The 19,465-nt window shown below is 57.6% G+C and overlaps 1 protein-coding gene and 1 long non-coding RNA gene across 3 annotated transcripts in view; one reads left to right on the top strand and one right to left on the bottom strand.

Moving 5' to 3' along the window:
- RPL38 (ribosomal protein L38) overlaps nt 1-19,465 on the bottom strand; it is a 326,451-nt gene that overhangs the window by 259,445 nt on the left and 47,541 nt on the right. The window lies entirely within an intron of this gene.
- LOC137670515 (uncharacterized) overlaps nt 1-19,465 on the top strand; it is a 58,097-nt gene that overhangs the window by 37,752 nt on the left and 880 nt on the right. The gene's annotated exons all lie outside the window — the stretch shown is intronic.

Here is a 19,465-nt window from a genome sequence, read left to right as displayed (position 1 = left end):
CTGTCCAGACTGATGGGCCAGGGAAAAAACTCGATGGCTTTCTTCTAGGTGGCTGGAGGTCCCTGGCAGGTCGGCGGCTGCTGCAGGTGCAGAGGGAGCATTAATGATGTTCCCGGGGGGGCCACGAGGAGCTCGGTGCTCCTGACCAAGCAGGTTCGTGGCCAGGGTTGGGGCTTTTGGAGGAAGACACCGAATGGGGCTGCGATGGGGTGGGAGCATAACCACTCTCTGGTCCTCGGGCAGTCACCAGATCTTGTCCCAACCCTAAATCCAGGTCATATGAATCTTTATTTTTCTTTTCTGTTCCTGCCTGGAGTCCTCTCTAGTCATTTTTATTTCCAGTGAAGCGCCTGTGAAGCGCTCGGGGCAGGGTGCGGTGGGGTTTGACAGGCTGCCTTTCAGCAATCACTGGTCTGATCAGAGCGAGCGCTGCGAGCATCCTGCACGCCCCAGCGGGGTGGCTCACATGGGTACCCTCCATCCCCGGCCGCATCATTTCTGCCCCTTCCTTGCTAGTGAGCGGGGGTGACACTCATATTTTTGCTCCTGGAGAGGACAAGATCCGTCCAGGCGATGGGAAGATGCTGTGGCTGCGTGCGGGGGCTCCTCTCCGGATGCTGCGCCGTGTTTTACGAGGAGTGATGGTTTCAGCTTAGCCCATTTATTTATTTACCCACGGGGACTGGTTGGGGACGGAACATTTTGGCTCCTGGGGGAGTCAGGATGAAGCTTGGAAGGGCTGGCTGCTTTTTCCACCCCCGGCGAGCAGGGCTGGTGCGGGGGGTGCCCGCTGCAGACGTGGGCGAGCACCGCGCCGGCGGGACGGGAGCGCGGCCGCGCTGCAGGTACGGACACGCAGATGTGCACGGGGCGAGGGAGGCGTGCAGATGTTCCTGGAATTCCCAAGCCGGATACGAAGCGGCGAACAGGATGCGTCGGGGCGGGGGGGAGCTTGCCAAGAGCGTGACACGAGGAGAGGATCGTTTTCTGCCCTTCCGATGGCTGCGGCGATCTCTGGGGCGCTCGGGAGAACGTCGCAGGAATCGCTGTGAGCTGCAGGATGTGCCCCGAGTCCTGGGCAGCGGCTGGTCCTGCGGCTCAGCGCCCAGCCAGGGTGCTCAGCATCACACCAGGCTCCTTCCCCTCCACAGCCATCTCTCCATGCCTCCACTCTCTTATTCTTCTCTTGGTTTTCATGCTGATTTTTCAGGAAAATAAGCGGTGCTCATGCAAACTAAGCCAGCCCCGGGGGTGATGCTCTGGCTCTGTCCCATCCCTGCTCACGTGGGGCCAGGACCAAGATTAATTAGCAGGCACACACCTTTGGAAAGCAAAATGCAGTGAGGTGGGAATCCCATAGCCGGCGAGAATCTGCTCTGCTTTACTCCTGGGTGTTGTTCCTGTGTGGCTTGCATGGACACTGTGCAAGCCCAGAGTGTGGGCACAGGGCTCCAGAAATGTGTTCAGCCAAAGCGGGAGAGTTTTCCTTAGTACCTCAGGGAGCACTTTCGAGGTCCCTGCCAAGAATTCAACATCTGCACAATTGATACTTGGCAGGAAATTTTAAAATTCATGCGTGTTCCCTGAGGTGAGGAGGGAAAGCGCCTGGATCTGCAGATCTGTCCCCAGGCCAGGATGGAGCAAGACCGAAATCCAGAAGCCTGAGGGACGTGGGACGGTGTGGGGTCCCAGCATGATTTGGCTTTCTGGTGTCCTTCTGCCTTGTGGGCTGGAGTTTCTTCTCGATTTCCAGCAGTGAGGGCATATTCCAGTGTCTGAAGGGTGGTAAATTGTGCTGAGCGTCACCAGCTCAGGGCACGGGAGGTCTTTTGCTCCAGCGGTGATGGAGAGGAGGCTTTGACTTGGCGAGACAGTCGGGATGTGTTGGCAGGTCTTGCTGCATGGGCCAATCCGTGGTACCCTGCTGCCTGCAGGCTCCCGGCCCCAGCCCTTGGGGGTCCCTGGGCTACCTGGGCAGGGACGGGGCTCCACTGCCTGCTTTATCCCTCCAGCCCAGGGCTGCCACATGGTAGGGAGGATCGGGTGCTGCAGGGGAGCTGTGTTACCAGCCATCACTCTTCTGCGTGTAAACAGGGGCAAGAAAAGCCAGCCGGGCTCTCAAAACAGGTAACCTGGGGTAGGGACTGATGGCGGTGGCATCTCGGGCTCCTCGTGCGCGATGGCTGGGAGAGCCCCGGGGTGGCACGGGGTGCCCGCGGCGAGGGCTGGGCAGCGTTCCCATCCCACCCAGGCTCCCCCCCAGCAGCTGCAGTGCCTGCAAGACCCCCCCTGTGCTCCAACCCTGAGGCCGTTGGCCAAAAACGGGCTCCTGGGCGTTGCAAACCAGATGTTTAAAGACCGCTAAGCTGTCCCCTCTGTCCAGTGCCGAAACTCTTCCTTCCCAGAGACTTCAAATGAAAACAGCAGCTTGGTCTGTTGTTGTCTTGGCCTTAAAAAAGCCTCCGGCTCGAGCGCAGCTGGTGATGCCCTCCCTTTGCTGGAGGCGATTTTGTTCCTCCCTCGGTTCCACGAGAGACCTGGGACAACCATCTCGTTCCTGCTGCTTGCCCTGGGTGGCCGGTGGGTTTTCTGCGGCCGTCAGCTGGAGATCGGCGGGGCGATAATCCTCCCTGAAACAAAAATAAAGAGCAGAACCGGTTGGACAGAAAGTGGAGCGGCGGAGGGGGAGCTCAGAGAGCACCCGGGGCGTGCACGGAGCCGGCGCCGCTCTTGGGCAGGGAAGTGCTGCAGCATCAAATTAATAGATTAATATTATTATTGCTGTCGTGCACGGGGTGAGGTGAAGCTTTAGGAGAGCTCTCCTGGCCTGCCCGTGGGAATTAGGGTAAAACAAGTGCGATGAGCGTGGCTGTGAGGTGTGGAGGGGTGAGCTGATGGCCCCCCAACCCTGGGCAGCCTTTCTGGGGCTAGGGCAGATGCTCTGGGGTCGACCACCTCCCCGTGCCTCAGTTTACCCATCTGTGTGACATGGAGAGTGATGCTGCTGCTTCATAAAGTGGTGAGAGGAGCTGGAGTTTTATCCTTTGCCCAAGTGAAAACCTGGGGAATTCAGTGATGGTGGAGGAAGGTGCAAAGGGAAAAAAAAAAAAGCTGGATTGGATGTTTTGGAAGGAAACAAACTGGTGGGTGAGAGAGGAGGATTTTTGATGTACCACCTCTTAAAGCGTGACAGCAGCTGGGCTGGAATTCAGTTATTTCTGAAAGACCACCAGCAAGTGACAGCTCAGGGAGCCTCAGCCCGTGCTCGCTGGGTGCTGTGTGGAGGGTGATGCTCTGTCCTGAGCCGTGTTCTGCACTCGTGGGGTGGAGGCAAGAGCAGACTCCTCACCACGCTGCCCCCGACGCGGAGATGGACGTGGCTGCAGGGTTCCCGTGCTCCTCGTGCCGCTCGCGTGAGCGGAGGCTGCAGTACGGCGCGGTGGCCCCAACCACTGCAGCCCAGGGTGACCCACGGGCCAGGATAAACAGAGGCGAATGACTTGCAGGGTCTGCTGATGACTTTTCCAGTGGTAATTAACTGGGACACAGTAAAAGCCTGAAGGCTTTTGCCATTTCTGGGCTGTGCAGCAGTTTCCACGCTCTCTCCCTCCTCCCAGCTCCTGGTACCCTCCGTGCCGACCTGATGCCACATCGGTGGCGGTTGCTTATTATCGCTGTGGCTGCAGGAGGCACAATTGCTTTCATTTCCCCACGTCCATCCCTCCTGGAGCCTGTGGACGTGGGTAGCTCAGTCCCAAAGAGGATGAGAAAACGCACAGGAGCTTCTTGGTCCATGAAGCAGCAGCTCCCTGAACAGGGGACCCCCATGTCCCCAGGGCACCCTGCCTGCCCTGGGAGGTCAGAAGCATTTGGTGTGTCCTGGAGAGGTGGGAGTGAAGGGACACTGTCATCTTTGTCCGCCTCCGTGGGCTCGAGAGGAGATGTGAGCAGGGAATTGTACCATCCAGGAAAAATCCTCTTCCCCTTCGCCGAACCACAGGGAACTCACCGGGCTCGTGACTTGGATGGAGCCACAGGGCTTGTGGGTTTTCCTCTTTTCCCTCTCGCTTGCCTTTCCAGCGTCTGTCTGTCCTGCCGGGCTTGTATTTTGGGCAAACCCCAAGAACACTGGAGTTTACTTTGTGAAGCGTCCCTCTGGGTGGACCCGGCTGGAGCAGGCTGGTGGCTGGGAGGGAACTGTGCCTCCCTGTTCCCAGGGCTTGTTTGAAGGTTTCTGTGGTCTGCACGGAGGCTGCCCACAAGGACCCCAGGATGTTTGCTGTGAGATCATCTGGCTGCTTATTTAGGGACCACCAGCGAGTTGCCCGAGCACCTCGGGAATGGGGCTGTGGCCACCTTTTGATATCGCAAAGGCAAATATTGAGAAACCCTTTTGGGTGGGGGGGGAGCTGGGCTGGGCGTTTCTCGGGTGCTGGGGTGAAATGCTTGATGTATGTCGGTGGGGTGGCACATAAAAGGTGCGGGGAGGTCACTAAAGCAGGGACCTGGAGCCCCTGGCTGGCTTTGGGAGACCACCAGCGCTCTGTGGGGTGCCTGGTGCTTGGACAGAGCAGCACGTATTCCTCCTCCTCCTCCCTTCATCTTTAAATACCACCCCGCAGATTTCAAGGAAAAAATAAATGCACTTAAAATGGCATCGTTTTGTGGTGCCTTGAGGACTATTTATATTTTTATTGCTCCCACAAATTTTGTATAATGGCCTTTTTCATGAAAGCATCAGTGTGTATGTGTGTGTAATTAATCCATGCATCATCTTCAGAAAGTGATTTTATAGCTGGGCTGAGGGCAGCGGCACACGGCGCTCGGGGTCCCGACTGCCATCAGGCTCTCCCGTGCCAGCTCCGGGCTGATCTCGATCTTTCCACCCCACTTGGAGCTAATTCCAGCTCCTGTTTTCCAGGCTGTGGTGGAGGCTGTAAGCTTGGTTGGGTGAGTTATTCTCTCCTGGAAGTCCCACAGTGTCACATGAAAATACATTTCTCAGTGCTGAAATAAGTTAAACGTCCAGAAAGCTGGTGCATGGAGTGAACCAGACCGACTTCACACCATCTAGGTATTTGCCTGTAGGTTTTGGGGACAGGAGGTGGCTTTTGTGGTGCCCAGCCTGGCCCTTGCTGGGGCAGAGCTCTGGGGCTGAGCCCGGCAGCTCCTCTCCCTGCCTTCATTTTCCGTTCCCTGTGGAAAATGAACCAAATCTCTCAACTTCCGACTGAAACGTCAGATAAGCGTTTACTGGCAGGCTCCCGTTGCCAAATAGCCTGGAGACCCTTTCCTTCCTCCTCTGAACAAGACCGTCCAGGTGTTAACCGCCTCCCTGGGCGATGCGGTGCTCGGCACGTTCCGGTCTGACGTGGGATTTTTCCCTTTATCACAATAATAACTACCTTGAACAATGTACAAACCACTGGCTTGTATCAAGTGGCTTTAGCAGCTTCCATCCCTCCTCCTCCTGGCGGTTGCTGGGGGGAGCTGGTGTTTCTGGGTACCGTGCCAGCATCTACAGAGAAAAGGGAAGAAATCAGGGGCTTCTCTGAGATCAACCAGCTCCTCAGGGCCTTGTTTCTGCAAAACACAGAAGCGTGGCCCTCGCTGGGTCAGCACTTGAGCCACACCAACGATCCCATTTGATGTTTTGATGCTGCTCTTCCCCTCCCTCCTGCACCCATCCAGCTGCACCGGTGGCTCGGGCTGGGCAGAGAGATGTCCAGCTCCTCACCTGCCATAAAAACCCACCCAGAGACACGGTGGCTCTTGTGGTGGGGATTTCTTCCCTCCCAGCTACAACCCCTCCCTCACGGCTTCACTGTGAAGATGATGACAATTTGCTGGTACCTCGTGTGTGGAAGAGCTGGTGGGGGGGATGCAGGGCTGCTGCGGGGCGAGGGGGCAGAGCCGCGAGTGTCTGCGGTCTGAGTGCGGATGGAGCGGGCTCCAGCCACGGTATGTTTGTCTTGGAGATTACATCTGGAGAGCCTCTGGGCTCCAAGTGATGCCGGGAAGAGAGGGGCGAGGAGGGAGGGGAGCCCAGCCCTGCGGGGGCACGCACCCTTTTAACCCTCCGAAAGCTGCCGGCTGGCTTGGGAGTGAAGGGGTAGAGGGAGAAAGAGTGGGGGAGCAGGGGTCTCTGAAAGAGCTCTGCCAAGGTTGGCACGGCCTGGCTTGGTGCACCTGCTTGTGAGGTTTTTGTGGGCAGGGATCTTTCCTTGCTCTTCTTGCGTCGCTGCAGGGACCAGTCAGCGATGCTGCAGCCAGGAGCGTTTGTCCTGAGAGTGCAGGCGCAGAGCAACTGCACCTCGTGCGTGGCCAGCGTGTGTGAAACCTCGGTCCTGGGTTTCACGTAGCTCTTGGGCATCTTCTGGCTTTTTCTGCAGCTCTTTTCCTGCCCGTGCAGAGGGCTGGGTACCCCCTCTGCCTGCTCCACTGCATCCCTTGCTGTGCTGGCTGCCCAGCATCGCTTGCACCATCCATCCCCGCCTCGGCAGGCGTAAGCAGCTTGGGGACTTCTCCAGCTGCACGTCCCAAACCCCGGGTGGCTGAGAGCATCTCGGGCTGCAGGACACCATCCTCTTCCTCCAACCGAGCCTGGTGCCTGGGGCGAGCAGGGAAAGGCTGCGCCGTGCTCGGGGTTGCCTTTAAGGCTGATGCGTGGGGCAGGCAGGAGGAGGGAAAGCATCTCCCACGGGATCCGTTGCAGTAATGTTCCCAAACACTTCATCTCGTGTACGGGGCGTACTACAAGCGTTCCTGCGGCGCTCAGGGCTGTTTTTGCAGTGCTGTTTATATAAGAGAGCGCGCATGGTGCCTACATGCTTCTGGCACTTATAAACCCAGGTAGGCTGTGTTTATCCTGGGGATTGGCCCCGGTTGCAGTCGTCTGGGGCTCAGCCAGCAGCGTAGCTAGGCTGATATATATATTATTTAAAAAAGCTCTGGTTGTCGAGAGGCCAAGCCTGCCTGCTGCGCCGATGAAAAACGTGGCTTCCAGCAGTTTTACCCAGTCTGAACTGGTGGAGCTGTACCAGTGAGCTGGGGGATGCACCCGCTTCTCCATGGGGTGCGAGAGCAGGTTTAGCATCGCCATCCTCAGTGAGATGCTTTAAGGAGCCTTGAAGGGCTGGAGGCTGGGGCTGGCGGGTCCCCCCTTGTCACAGGGACTGGTGAAGGGGTGCAGGTAGGGGTAGATTTCCATTTTTCCCCATTACTCTTGTTGCTTGAGGCCCCACAGGTTGCAGTGTGGTTTCTAGCTTTGCTTAATGGGGTGGGGATCTGTGACCGCCTGGTCCCAGTCTGCAATTGGGGACAACCTGCAGAAGAGAGACCATAAAGCTGGTGAAGACCTGGAAAACCCCAGGGGCTGTCCCTGACGTGACTTGTTTCATTGAGTCCTTCCCTGCCCTCAGCAACCCAGCCCATGAGATGGGTTAGCGGGGATGCACGTTCATTGCCATCGCTAAAGGATGCGTTTTCACCCATCCTCCCCGGCCACGTATCCAAAGGTCTCCAGCTCCTCTGAGCACCCTCCTAGATGATGGGTCAACCTCTCCCCGAGCTGCTGTGTCCAACCTGGGAGGGAAAACTCAGTGGGCTCAGGGCTTGGTGGCTGGCTGGCTCTACTCCTCCAGCCCTTAGCTGGGCAGAATCCTCTTATTTGACCTAAAAGGAAAAATTTAATTAAATGAGCTGTAGATCTCATCTGCTGGGAATTCTCCTCGTGGGCACTGTGCCCTGGATCATGCCCAAGGCAACAGTGGGAGCTGGGGGAGGAGGAGGGTGGTGGGAAGAAGGCTGGGCAGTGCCAGGCTCCTCTTGCCTTCCTCTGGCGCTGGCCAGGTTCCTCTTCTCGCCTGCTCTAGGGATGGGGCTGAGATGAAGCTGCTCTGATGAAGATTCATCTGCTGAGATGAAGCTTCCAAGAAAATATCTTTCTTGGAAGCTTTCTTTGCTCTAGACTTGCTTGCGTTGTCTGAGTGCTGGGAAGTGGGAGCAGGGACCTGAAAGGTGCCTACAAGGGGGGAGACCCCACCCGGGGATGCACAGGGCTGGACCGCGACGTGCTCGGGACGGAGGTTGCAGTCGCAGCCGGAGGGGATGCAGCTGCTCCCAATTTTCTTCCTCCTCAGATCAAGATGATGATGATGGGGACCGGGTCTCATTGCTGGGGGCACGTGGCAGGACCCCTCGAGCCGCAGCACACGCAGCCTTCCCGCGGGAAACACCCCGGCTCCCGCGGAGAGAGCCTATTAAAAGGGAATAGGCCAACCCATAAATCAAGGCACCTGAAAAATGAAACCAAAGGGTTGGGAGAGGGTTTTCTTTTTTTTTTTTTCTTCTTTCTTATTTTTTTTCCCTCTTTTCTCAATTAAAGCAAACAAAAAGCAAATTGCAGGAGGCGGCTGGGGCGGAGGGCTGAGCTCGGTGGCTGCGGCGGGCGCTGGACGCGGGCGCGTGTGGTTAAATGAGCTCAGTAAATTACAGCTGCGACCCGTGGACGTGTTGAAAAGGGATCAGCTGTTCCCCGGCTCGGGAGGGGAGAGGGCTGGGGCAGCCCCACGATTGCGGGGGCAATCATCCATTTTTTTCTAGAAGGTGGATTTTCTCCCCAAAATCTCTCTACGTGGATCTTAGGTTGGGCGTTAACGAGGGGAAGAAGGTGCTTGTGAGGCCGGGTAGATGGAGCCAGAGGGGTTTCCAGCATCGCTGCTGTTAGAGTTTGGGTGATAAATACTTGGGTGCGTCTCCGTCCTAAGCAAACCTTCTTTGGCTCTGGGGTGCTTTTGGGCTCTTTAATGGGGCACGTGAAACTCTCTGCCTTTGTACCCCAGGTAGCAGGTTTTTGGGGTCAAATGTCGGGATGCTGCCCTGGCTGAATTTAATATTGTGTCGGGAAATCGCTGCCTTTTGGCTTTCCCCTCCCTGCTTTGCCCCGGAGCATGTTGAAAACGCTGGGCTGATCTTGTCCCAAAGATGGGAGCAGGCGTTTACTGCTTTGCTGCAATCTGCGCCTTAATCTGAAGAGCCAAGTGCCTGGAATAACTGGGAAAGACGTAGAAATTGTACAAAATCAGTGTCTGCCCCGCGGCTGACGGCAGCCGGGGCGGGCTGAGCGTGCCCTGGCAGCACGAGCCCCACCACCGATGTCCCCCGTCCGCAGGCACCGCAGAAACGGCTACTTCACCCTCTAAAAACCCTGAGGTTTGGGACATCTCCCAGGTGCCCATCGCATCGAGCCCTCCCCAAGCCTTTCACCCCGGGACGGCACCGCAGGGCCGGTCGGACGAGGCGTCGCGCCGAGGAACAAGGAGCTTTTCACTTGGATGCTTTTTTTTTCCTGACCTACATTTTTATATTCCTGCATCGAGTTGAAGTTGCAACCAATCGGCGTTTCGCAGCCAGGAACAGTTTCAAAAAATCCCTGGCTAATTCTAGGAAACGCTGGGCTGAAAGTCCGTGTCTGCGTGTCCTCTGCCGAGGTCACCCGCCCGGCGGGTGCTGTTTGCTTTGCTTCCTGCTGGGAATGGTCCCAAGGGACTTCCAGGGGTCACCAAACCCTCACCTTGAACCTTCCCCATCCCAGGGCTGAATTTCGGAGCTCTCCTGCCTGGCGCAATCCCCCGTCGTCTCCCTGCCGAGGGCCAGCGGGTGGGTGTTACCCCTTGGGGTGACCCACGGGGAACGCGACACGGGCGATGCCAAGCCCAGATAGTCCCAAACGCGGCCACACACGGTTACGTTTCACTTGCAGAATGATCAGCAATAGATTTGTGTTTGCGGGGGCATAGTAAAAATATACTTTTTCCCTTAAAATTATTTTTGAAAACCTTGCTTTTCCCCCACTTCCAACAAATCTGAGTTAAAACAAAGTCCTTTTTCTTACCCTTTTTCCCTTTCACTTCAAGCCCTGCGGGGCAGGAGGTGGGGGGTTCCTTTCTGTATCTCTCTTTGCCATCAGATTTAGTCCAAGATTGGGAGGCGATGAGCAGGGCATGGGGTCCAGCTCCGTCACACGCCGAGGGGATGCGGGGCTCTGCGATGGTTTTTGAGTTGTGTGGTTGTTTGAAGAGGGGTATTTTGTCCTTTCAACTCTGTGTCCTTGGGTTGGACGGGACCAGCTGCAAGACTTGGGTTTTTTATGCGTCTTTTTTTTTGTTCCACTTAAAGGGAAGTTATTTAAATGTAGTAATTTAAAAAAAAATCCCCAATTTTTATGCCTTACCATTTGAAAACAGAAGACCAGTGAATCTTCTGCCTTGATTTATGCACATAAAGGGTTTTTGCTGTTGCTCCCCAGTTTCAAGCATCCAGAAGGGCCAACCAGCCCAACTCGCTCCTCTCCACAGGCCAAACCTCGGGTGAGGGCAGTCGCTGAACCTTCCCACCCTGCCTCAGCAATAAGCCGTAATCCTGACCCGGGGGCTCATCTCACTGCAGGTGAGAGGTAGTTTTACCTCTTGATCTGGTGTTGAGGTTCTTTGTGAGAATTAAACGGTGTTTTGCTGTGCTAATTTACCGTTGCAGATTGTATAATTATCTTTTTATAGGGCTGGGTGTGTGCTGGGCTTTCCTGCCACATGGCTGTGCCTGTGTCTGCGTGTGAGAGGGGTTCTGGCAAACCTGGCTTTGCTCTGGGGTGATTTTAGGTAATTAACTGGGGATTATTTTCTGTTATGGATCTCCATCCGCGGTGCTGGGGCTCGGTGGAGCTGGGGATGCTGTGGCGGTGGTACCGCGAGGAGCCCCTTGGCAGCCGCGGTGCTGGCAGGCGACGGGACGCGGCTTGTCCCACCAGAGCCTGTCCCCGCGCTCCCGTGTCACCTTGGCAGAGACGTGCCCCAAAGCCACCACCCCAGAGGCTCCTGAGAGGTGCAGCTTTTGCATCCCCCCCGTCCCTGAGCCTCCCCAGCCCCTCTCTCTAAGAGCAGCAGACCCGGGCGTGCCATGGGGCTCGCCGGTGTGCTGGGCTACGTGCCGCTGCGAGTGACGGTGCTTGCACGGGGAGGCTCCTGCGCTTGGGATAGTGCCAGGGCAAGTCAGATCTGAGGGCTGGAGCCCCTCTGCTATGGAGACAGGCTGAGAGAGTTGGGGCTGTTCAGCCTGGAGAAGGGAAGGCTCCGGGGAGACCTTCTAGCACCTTCCAGTACCTGAAGGGGCTACAGGAAAGCAGTAGAGGGGCTTTTTACAAGGGCATGGAGTGATGGGATGAGGGGGAACGGTTTTAAACTGAAAGAGGGGAGATTTAGATGAGATACTAGGAAGAAATTCTTTGCTGTGAGGGTGGTGAGACACTGGCCCAGGTTGCCCAGAGAAGCTGTGGCTGCCCCCTCCCGGGCAGTGTTCAGGGCCAGGTTGGATGGGGCTGGGAGCAACCTGGTCTGGTGGAAGGTGTCCCTGCCCATGGCAGGGGAGTTGGAACTGGCTGGTCTTTAAGGTCCCTTCCACCCCAAACCATTCTATGATTCTAAGTCTCGCTGCTCATGGATGAGTCCCCACCAGCATCTCTCATACGAGCCAGTTGTTCCCATTGCGCTGGGAGGGCGATGATGGTGCCGATGGCCCTCACCGGCTGGGCTCAGCGGACGGGGAGGTTTCTCCCCTCCCTCGGGGATATCAGTTCCTTTGCACTAAGAAGATAAAGATCATAAAGCTGTGGTTTGACCCTGACTGTGCAGCCGGTGGGACGGAGCTGATGGCTCTGGAGGGAAGGCAGGATGCGGCCCGCCGTGGGCTCGGGGAGCTGGGCAGCCACAGTCCTGCTCTCCCTGCCCGGCTCTGCCTTGGCACGCTTTGCTGGCGTTTCATATCCTCTTTTTTTCATGCAAAAGGAAGGGGGGGAACGGGGGGAGAAGGGGGCCGCAGAGAATTAATCAGCTTAGGGTCGGAACAGGAAAAAAACACTGCTTAAATTGGTAATCCCCAGGGACAGAAATCAGCTCAAAGCTGCAAAATAAATGTGCAGCCGGATGGTTTTTCCTCCCACCCTCCCCGGCGGGGCTGGTCCCAGAGGGCAGGGGGTGGCAGGGATCCTGCCTCCAGCAAGGGCAGGACTCCAGCGTGGGGCTTTTGCACCCTTGTCTGGGTTCACTCCCTAATTCAAAGCTTTTCAGAAAACACCTTGACGCAGATGTGAGGACTTTGAACATCCCCAGAGCTCACCCTCAGGGTGGGACCCTGCGGGTTGCATGGCCGAACCCATCACCTCCCTGGAGCCAAACAAGGAGGTTTCGCAGCCCCTTTCCCAACCTGTGAGGCAGCGCATCGCTGCACCAGGACGGGAGCAGAGAGAGGTGTGTGAGAATAAGGATGGTCCCCCCCGTAATCCCTTTTATCCTGGGGGTCCATCCCTGCTTGCTTCTGCCTGGATGCAGGAGGTGCTGCAGAGCACCCCGGGGGGAGCGGGCAGCGGGTGAAGGTCTTGCTCCAAGGAGACCCCAGGTGCTCCAGAGGACCCCGAATGCAGGGTCTGTGTGTGCCCCGTTCTCCCTCTCTGGGATTAGACACCCCAAAATATGGGGAGATGTTGTGCTGGTGGAGAGCGAAGGCTGTTCTGTGCCTTCGCGTGATGCTGCGCTGGCATCTGCGGCTCTTTCGGTGTGACAGCCCAGGGGAGGGGAAGGTCGAGCCTGGGGATGGAGAGGAGCCGCTCGGGGCAGCCTGGGGAGCAGCTCTGCTGTGGTGGTGGGCTGTTGTGGGGAGGTGAGAGTGCCCGGCCCCTCTGCCCGGGCTCTGCAGGGGGGCGATTCCTGGCAGACCTGCCCGTGCCCTGCCCGTGTCCTGCCTGCAAAGCCAACCGCAGCCTTGCCCAGCCGCTATCAAAGAGCCCAGATGGGGTGAGGATGCGGGGAGGCAGCCAAAGAGGTGGGTTACACCTGCAGCCTGCAACGGGGAAGAGCTTGCTACGGGATTAAGTGAGATCCTAAGGCATTTGTGGGTTAAGGCTGAATTAGTCTGGTCCTAATAAAGGAGGATTTAGCTGGTGGGGGAGCGGCGCTGGGCACGTGGGGCTGCTCGGGGCTGTGCTGGAGATCGCCCCGTGGGCGGCCGGGACGTGGCCTCTGCGGTTGGGGTGTCCCCTTTCCCCGGGGGGCTCCAGGGTTCGCTCTCCTTGTTGGTGAGAAGAGGAGGGGGAAAAGCTCTCCAGCTCATTTGGAAGAGCCCAGGGATCAGGTGGATCATCAGGGGCTCCCATCTGCCTGCAGATGGGGACTGCTGGAGGTCTGGCAGCAGAACTAAAAATGCTGAGAGGTGACCAAAGTCTGTGCTCAGGGAGCATCGTTTCACTACTCAGGCCCATCGATCACTGTCAGAGGGTTATCACTTTGGGGATGCTTTTAATAAAGGTGCCAGAGCTGTCATCGGGTGCCAGAGCCTGCCCAAAACCTCTCCCGGAGTCCGTGTCGTCCAGCCCTGACACCGTTCAGTGCTTATCGCCGTGTCACAAAAATGAAGGAGAATGGGACTTTCTTCATTCTTTTGTCTGCCTGTCAGTCTCACTGTGACACATCGTTTGAAAGAAAGAGCAGCCTTTTCTTGCGGGGAAGGAGGGGGAAAAATTTGGTAGAAGGAGGCAGCAGAACAGGTTGGAGTATGTGGGCAAGAAGAAAGTCGTTGGAGGTGTTTCTGTTGGGGGGGTTAAAACGCATATTTTTAGTCTCGCTTATTCCAGGGTGAGTGCCTGTGTGTAGGTCTCAGTGGGTTGATCAGGGCTGGGATTTGAGGAGGAAACCAGCACCTGGTGCTGGGAGCAATGTCCTGCACCCCCATCCTCTGCAGCCGCAGCCTGGGAGATCACAGAATCAACGAGGTTGGCAGAGCCCTCTGGGATCATCGAGTCCAACCATGGCCCTGACACCACCATGGCAACTAGACCATGGCACTAAGTGCCATGTCCAGGCTTTTCTTAAACCCCTCCAGAGATGGTGACTCCACCACCTCCCTGGGCAGCCCCTTCCAATGGCTAATGACCCTTGCTGAGAAGAAATGCTTCCTAATGTCCAACCTGAACCTCCCCTGGCCACGCTTGAGGCTGTGTCCTCTTGTCCTATCGCTGGTTGCCTGGGAGAAGAGGCCGACTCCCACTGCGCTACAACCTCCCTTCAGGTAGTTGTAGAATGCCCTAAGGTCACCTCTGAGCCTCCTCTTCATCACAACCTCGTGAGCTTTTCCGGGGTGTTGCAGCTTAGAGCGAGCTCTCGATGAATGCCCTTTGCTATCGTTGGGTTAAATAGTCAGGATTGAGGGGGGGGATGTCTCCTACCCCTCGATGGTCCGGCACTGAGCATCCCCGCTCGTCCCATGGGGCTCAGCGAGGGCGTGAACGTGCGGGACCGTCGCGTCGTGACTCAGGGCTGTTTGCGGCGGGTCGGTGACTCACGGCGGAGCTGACAGCACCTGTCTGGGCCGCGGTTATTTATTAACGCGTTACCAGAAAGGGCGGCATGGGAACAAACCACTTGCTTCGCTTCCTCTAGCTGGAGGAGTTTTAATGACATCTTCTCTGAGGCTGGCCGGGGTTTTGGCACGGCTTTGTGTGTCGCATGCTTGGGTTAGCAACGCAGATAATCTCTTTGGGCTGAAACTCTGGGAATTAGGTTGGCTCTTGCGACAGCCCGGAGGTTTAGGGAGAAGGCTCGTCCGCGTTGCAGCGGTGTCAAAGGGTTGCACCAGCCCCGCGGGCTCCTTTGTAGCCGGTTTAAAGCCACGTTGATGAGACGCTGCTCCAAAGATGTGTCTGAGGAGGCAGGACGGGGCGATGGGGGGGAGCGTGAGGCCGGGCAGAGCTGGGGGCAGGCTGGGCTCCCCCTTCCCACCGCACCGCTTCTTCCTCGGGATCGCTCAGCTTTCGTACGGGAAGGACCCCTCTGAGTGTGGGTGTCACGCTGCTGGGGATGCTGACATCTCCTGTGTTCATTCGCAGGGTGGGGACAGCGTGGGATGGGGGCTGGTCACTGCCGGGCTCCTTTCCTCCACCACCTGCGGGTCTCCGTGGGACCCCGGGCTGGGGTTTGCTGCCTGTGCTGAGATGTGGCCAACTGGGCTCCTTGCTGGAGGAAGGGGCTGGGAGACGGGCATCGCTGGGTGACGTGGCAGGGGGTCTGGCTGCCGAGGCTGGGGGGACCCAGCGCATTGGCTGTGACTCAGCGGGTCCGTTTCATCTCTCTCAGATCTTTTGCCTTTTTTTTCCCCTTTAATCCACTTGCCTCATTGACTTTATTTTACAATCCATCGCTGGGTTCACTGAAGAGCACTTCGGTCATTAAGCACGTCGGGGCATGCGAATGAACCTGCATCTCTAAACTGTAAATGGCTTTAAGGCGGGTATCGAGTCACTGCCTGGGCTGGGAAGGGCACAGCGAGACCCCCCCGTGTCCCCCCCATCGCCCCTCACCTCTGTCCTCCCCCACCTCCATGTTTTGGGGGTTCGGAGGGGGCAGGGCTGAAGCCCCATCCTTTTCCAGGTCCTTCCATGTGCCCCGGTCTCCGTTTCTCTGCAGACCTGGTCACGTCGGGGCTGCCCTGTCCCTGTGCGGGGTTTGGGGCCAGGCTGAGCCCTGCCTGGGGGTCCGTGTGGGGACAACGCAGCGAGGTGTTAACGTGGGCTGTGGTGGGACCGGCTCCTGCAAACAGGCTCTAGCTGCATTTTTCTAAATCCAGCCCTTCGGATGGGAAACATTTTGACAGTAAAAGTGGAATTGGGGCATGTCTGAGCAGGGCGAGGGGTCTGAGGGAGGGACACCCGGAGAGGGAGCAGCAGGGAGGCGTGAGTGCTGAGCGAGCCATAACGTGAGCGCTGCCAGAATCGTTTCCCTGCCTCTTGGTTTTCTTTCCTGTTTGGCTTTGCTGCCCACGCAGCTTGTGCTCGAGCTGTCTGCGGACGCGATGCTCCCATCCTCCGTAGCCAGAAGTCCCGTTTCTATTCCTTTCTATTCCTATCTCCTGGGGCGTTGCGGTGGGCTCACGGAGAGGGGAACAGCAGCAGCGTGGGGGCTGGTGGCCAGGAGGCACCAGTGGCCTCGAGGCTCGCGGTGTGTGGCCTGGCTGTGCTGCTGCTGCTGCTGCTTGTCCTCCCGGGGCTGGAGCGGTCCAGGGCGCGGGGAAGCGGATAACGCCTCGCTGGGGAGCGCGGGGTTCGTGGGAGGCAACTGGCCCGGGGGAAACATAAATTGCACCTGGGGTAGTGTTCTCGGGGTAGGTTTAGTGCTGGGGGATGTGCAGATGGTGGAGAATCACAGAATCACTGAGGTTGGAAGAGCCCTCTGGGCTCATCGAGTCCAACCATTGCCCTGACACCACCATGTCAACTAGACAAGGGCACTAAGTGCCATGGCCAGTCTGTTCTTAAACACCTCCAGAGATGGTGCCTCCACCACCTCCCTGGGCAGCCTGTGCCAGGGCTCTGCCACCCTCAAAGTCAAGATGTTTTTCCTCATATTCAGATGGAACTTCCCATGTTTCAGTTTGTGCCCGTTGCCCCTTGTCCTGTCGCTGGGCACCACTGAGAAGAGTCTGGCCCCATCCCCTTGACACCCACCCCTGACGTATTTGTGAGCATTGATAAGATCCCCCCTCAGTCTGCTCTTCTCCAGCTGAACAGCCCCAGCTCCCTCAGCCTCTCCTTGTAGCAGACATGCTCCAGTCCTCCCGGGAAGGAGGGAGGTTTGTCCTGAGTGGGGTTTGTTCAGGTCAGCAGGGTCTGGCGAGGATGGTCCCTCATTGGGGGTGTCTCTGGGACAAACCGGAGTGCTCTGTCCTTTGGCGTGTGGTTAAACTGGGGTGGGCGGGTGCATGGCCTTGAACCTGCCTGAGCTCCATGTCCCTGCCTGAAGGGTGGCAATGAACAAGGTACCTAATCCACACGGTAGGGACGTGCTAACGTCCCCGGTGTGGGCAGGGGGACATCCCGCAGCAGCCGCCCGGGCCGGATGCATCGCGTCTTGGGCCGTGTCCTGACCCGAGCTGGGACCGCGCCGCCGAAGGGCTGCGCTGGGGTGGGGGCATCAGGAAGTGCCTTTGATCTCCAGGTGCTAACACGCTTTCAAACGGGCCGCGGCAATGACTGCCCTCCTCCCCGCCGGGGAGGGGAGCCGATAACACATCAGAGCCCGCGCGCATAGCTGCGATATCGCCGCTTTATGGAGCTCTGATTGCTGCCAACCACGCAGCTCGCTCAAGGGAGCTTCAAAAGCAGCGCGCTGGACCTGCAACGCCCTGTGCAAAGAGTCCCGAGCCGCGCTTGCTGCACACACACACGCCCGGGGCTCCTTGACATCCTTTTTGCCCTGTCGCATCTTCACGCCAGCAGCAGGTAGTTTCTGGTAGACCTTCAGGACCCGCTCAGGTGGACGTGGTGGGGTTGGACCTTCTGGACCTTCTTGCTCAGCATGTGCTGGTGGGCACTGGGTGCCTCTAGGGTGCCGCCACCAAAGCGTTAGCTCCCTGCCCCGTCCCAGTCCCCGTTGTGCAGCGGTGCCCAGAGCCTGGGCGTTTGGGGTTGGTGCCTTGCAAAGCCCAGTGATGCTCATCAGAGGGCTGGAGCCCCTCTGCTCTGGAGACAGGCTGAGAGAGTTGGGGCTGTTCAGCCTGGAGAAGAGAAGGCTCCGGGGAGACCTTCTAGCACCTTCCAGTGCCTGAAGGGTCTACAGGAAAGCGGGAGAGGGGCTTTTTACAAGCGCATGGAGTGACAGGAGGAGGGGGAATGGTTTTAAACTGAAAGAGGGGAGATTGAGATGAGATATTAGGAAGAAATTCTTGGCTGTGAGGGTGGTGAGACCCTGGCCCAGGTTGCCCAGAGAAGCTGTGGCTGCCCCCTCCCGGGCAGTGTTCAAGGCCAGGTTGGATGGGGCTTGGAGCAACCTGGTCTGGTGGAAGGTGTTCCTGCCCATGGCAGGGGGGTTGGAAGTAGATGATCTTTAAGGTCCCTTCCAACCCAAACCAGTCTGTGATTCTCTGATTCACGAGGCAGGGAGATGCTCAGGGCGGGAGGGAGGATTTGCAGCCGCTCTCAGCACGTTCGCCAGCAGCGTGGGAGTTAACGGGGAAAGAGGAGGAAGAGGGTCCGGACCTCCTCCGCTCCCCCCTGCCTGCTGCGATTTCATTGAGGCTGCGTATTGGCCTCGGGAGGATGGAGCTGGGTAACACCACAACATAAACAGAACATCTGGAAGCTCTTAGAGGGTTTTATTTTTTAACACATTTACAAGAGCCAGGGACACTTGCGCGCAGCGTTTTGCAAACTCTTTCCCCCAAAGCCCGAAGCTGATTGTCAGGCTTTCGCCCGGGAGGGGCCACGGGGGCTGGTTTGTACCTCCACTGTATTGCTGGGGGTGCAAAATCTTGGCCAGGAGGTGCCAAGCTTGCTGGCATATTCCTTGTGAAGCCCAAAGCAAACAGATGATGGGTATTGCACGATAAATGAGTATAAACCTCTACCCTCCTTTCTGTGTGCCCCTAGTTAATGCCGGAGCAGGACGGGGAGGTGGGCAGGGTTTGCTTTGGGAGAAAAAAGCTTTTTAATGATCTTACGGGGTGAACAGGGTGAGAATCAAGGAGGAAAGCAAATGATTAATCTGCCCAAATGGGCCAAGAGCTTGTCTGGGCCAAACGGGAGCTGGTTGTGCCGAGTTTGGATCCTCCAGTACGTTGCAGCTCATTTGAGAGCTTGTAGGTGGGGAACCCACAGATGGAGAGGGATAAAGGAGATCCAGCCCCACTCTGGTCACAGTGTTTGCTGTTGGACTGCGTCTTCTTCTCCCCATCTCCTTCCAAAAGTCTCTGGCAGCTTGGGAAAAGGAGCCCCTTTCTGCTGGGTCCTCTAGGGCAGCCATGAGGGCACGGGGATGGGCACGGGGCGGCTGCGACCTCCCTGGGAACACTCCAGCAGAGCGAGAGGAGCCGCCCGTCCCTCCGATGGGGAGCAGCCCTCCCTGCTAGCACAGTGGTCACCCCGTGTCCAGCTCGGTGCTGGGGTGTTTGATCAGTGACTCGCACATCCCTCGGACCTCAGACCCGCGTGTGCACGAGCCGCTTTCCCTCCCTCTGCGTTCCCAGATGCCGTTGATTTGGCTGTCGCATGGAAACGGCCATTTGATTTTCTTCCATCAGCCCCTGGCCGTGCCTCTTATCCACCCTTGTGCTGTCCTGCACCCTGACCTGACGTCTCCGGATCCCGTGGGAGCTCAGCCTTGGGGCTGACACTGTTTTTGGGCTCTCCAGAGTGACGTGGCTGAGGAATGCGGGTTTTCCTGGGGATGTTGTCAGTGCTGGTGTCTCATCTGTCACTGAGAGTCGCTGTGGATGGAGAGCTCCTCCCAGCCAGCTTGGACACGGACTGCTCAGCCATAACAGGTCCCCACCAGCCCCAGGCCTTGGGACGGGCTCCAGCCTCCAAAGCGTGGGGCTGCTGGTGCATCTCCTCTTTTACACATTGCTCCAAACATTTAATTTGGTGACA

Source organism: Nyctibius grandis, chromosome 15 (genome assembly GCF_013368605.1).
Source record: "Nyctibius grandis isolate bNycGra1 chromosome 15, bNycGra1.pri, whole genome shotgun sequence".
Lineage (NCBI taxonomy): Eukaryota > Metazoa > Chordata > Aves > Nyctibiiformes > Nyctibiidae > Nyctibius > Nyctibius grandis.
The sequence above is the reverse complement of the archived record's forward strand: the minus strand, read 5'-3'. Positions and strand labels throughout refer to the sequence as shown.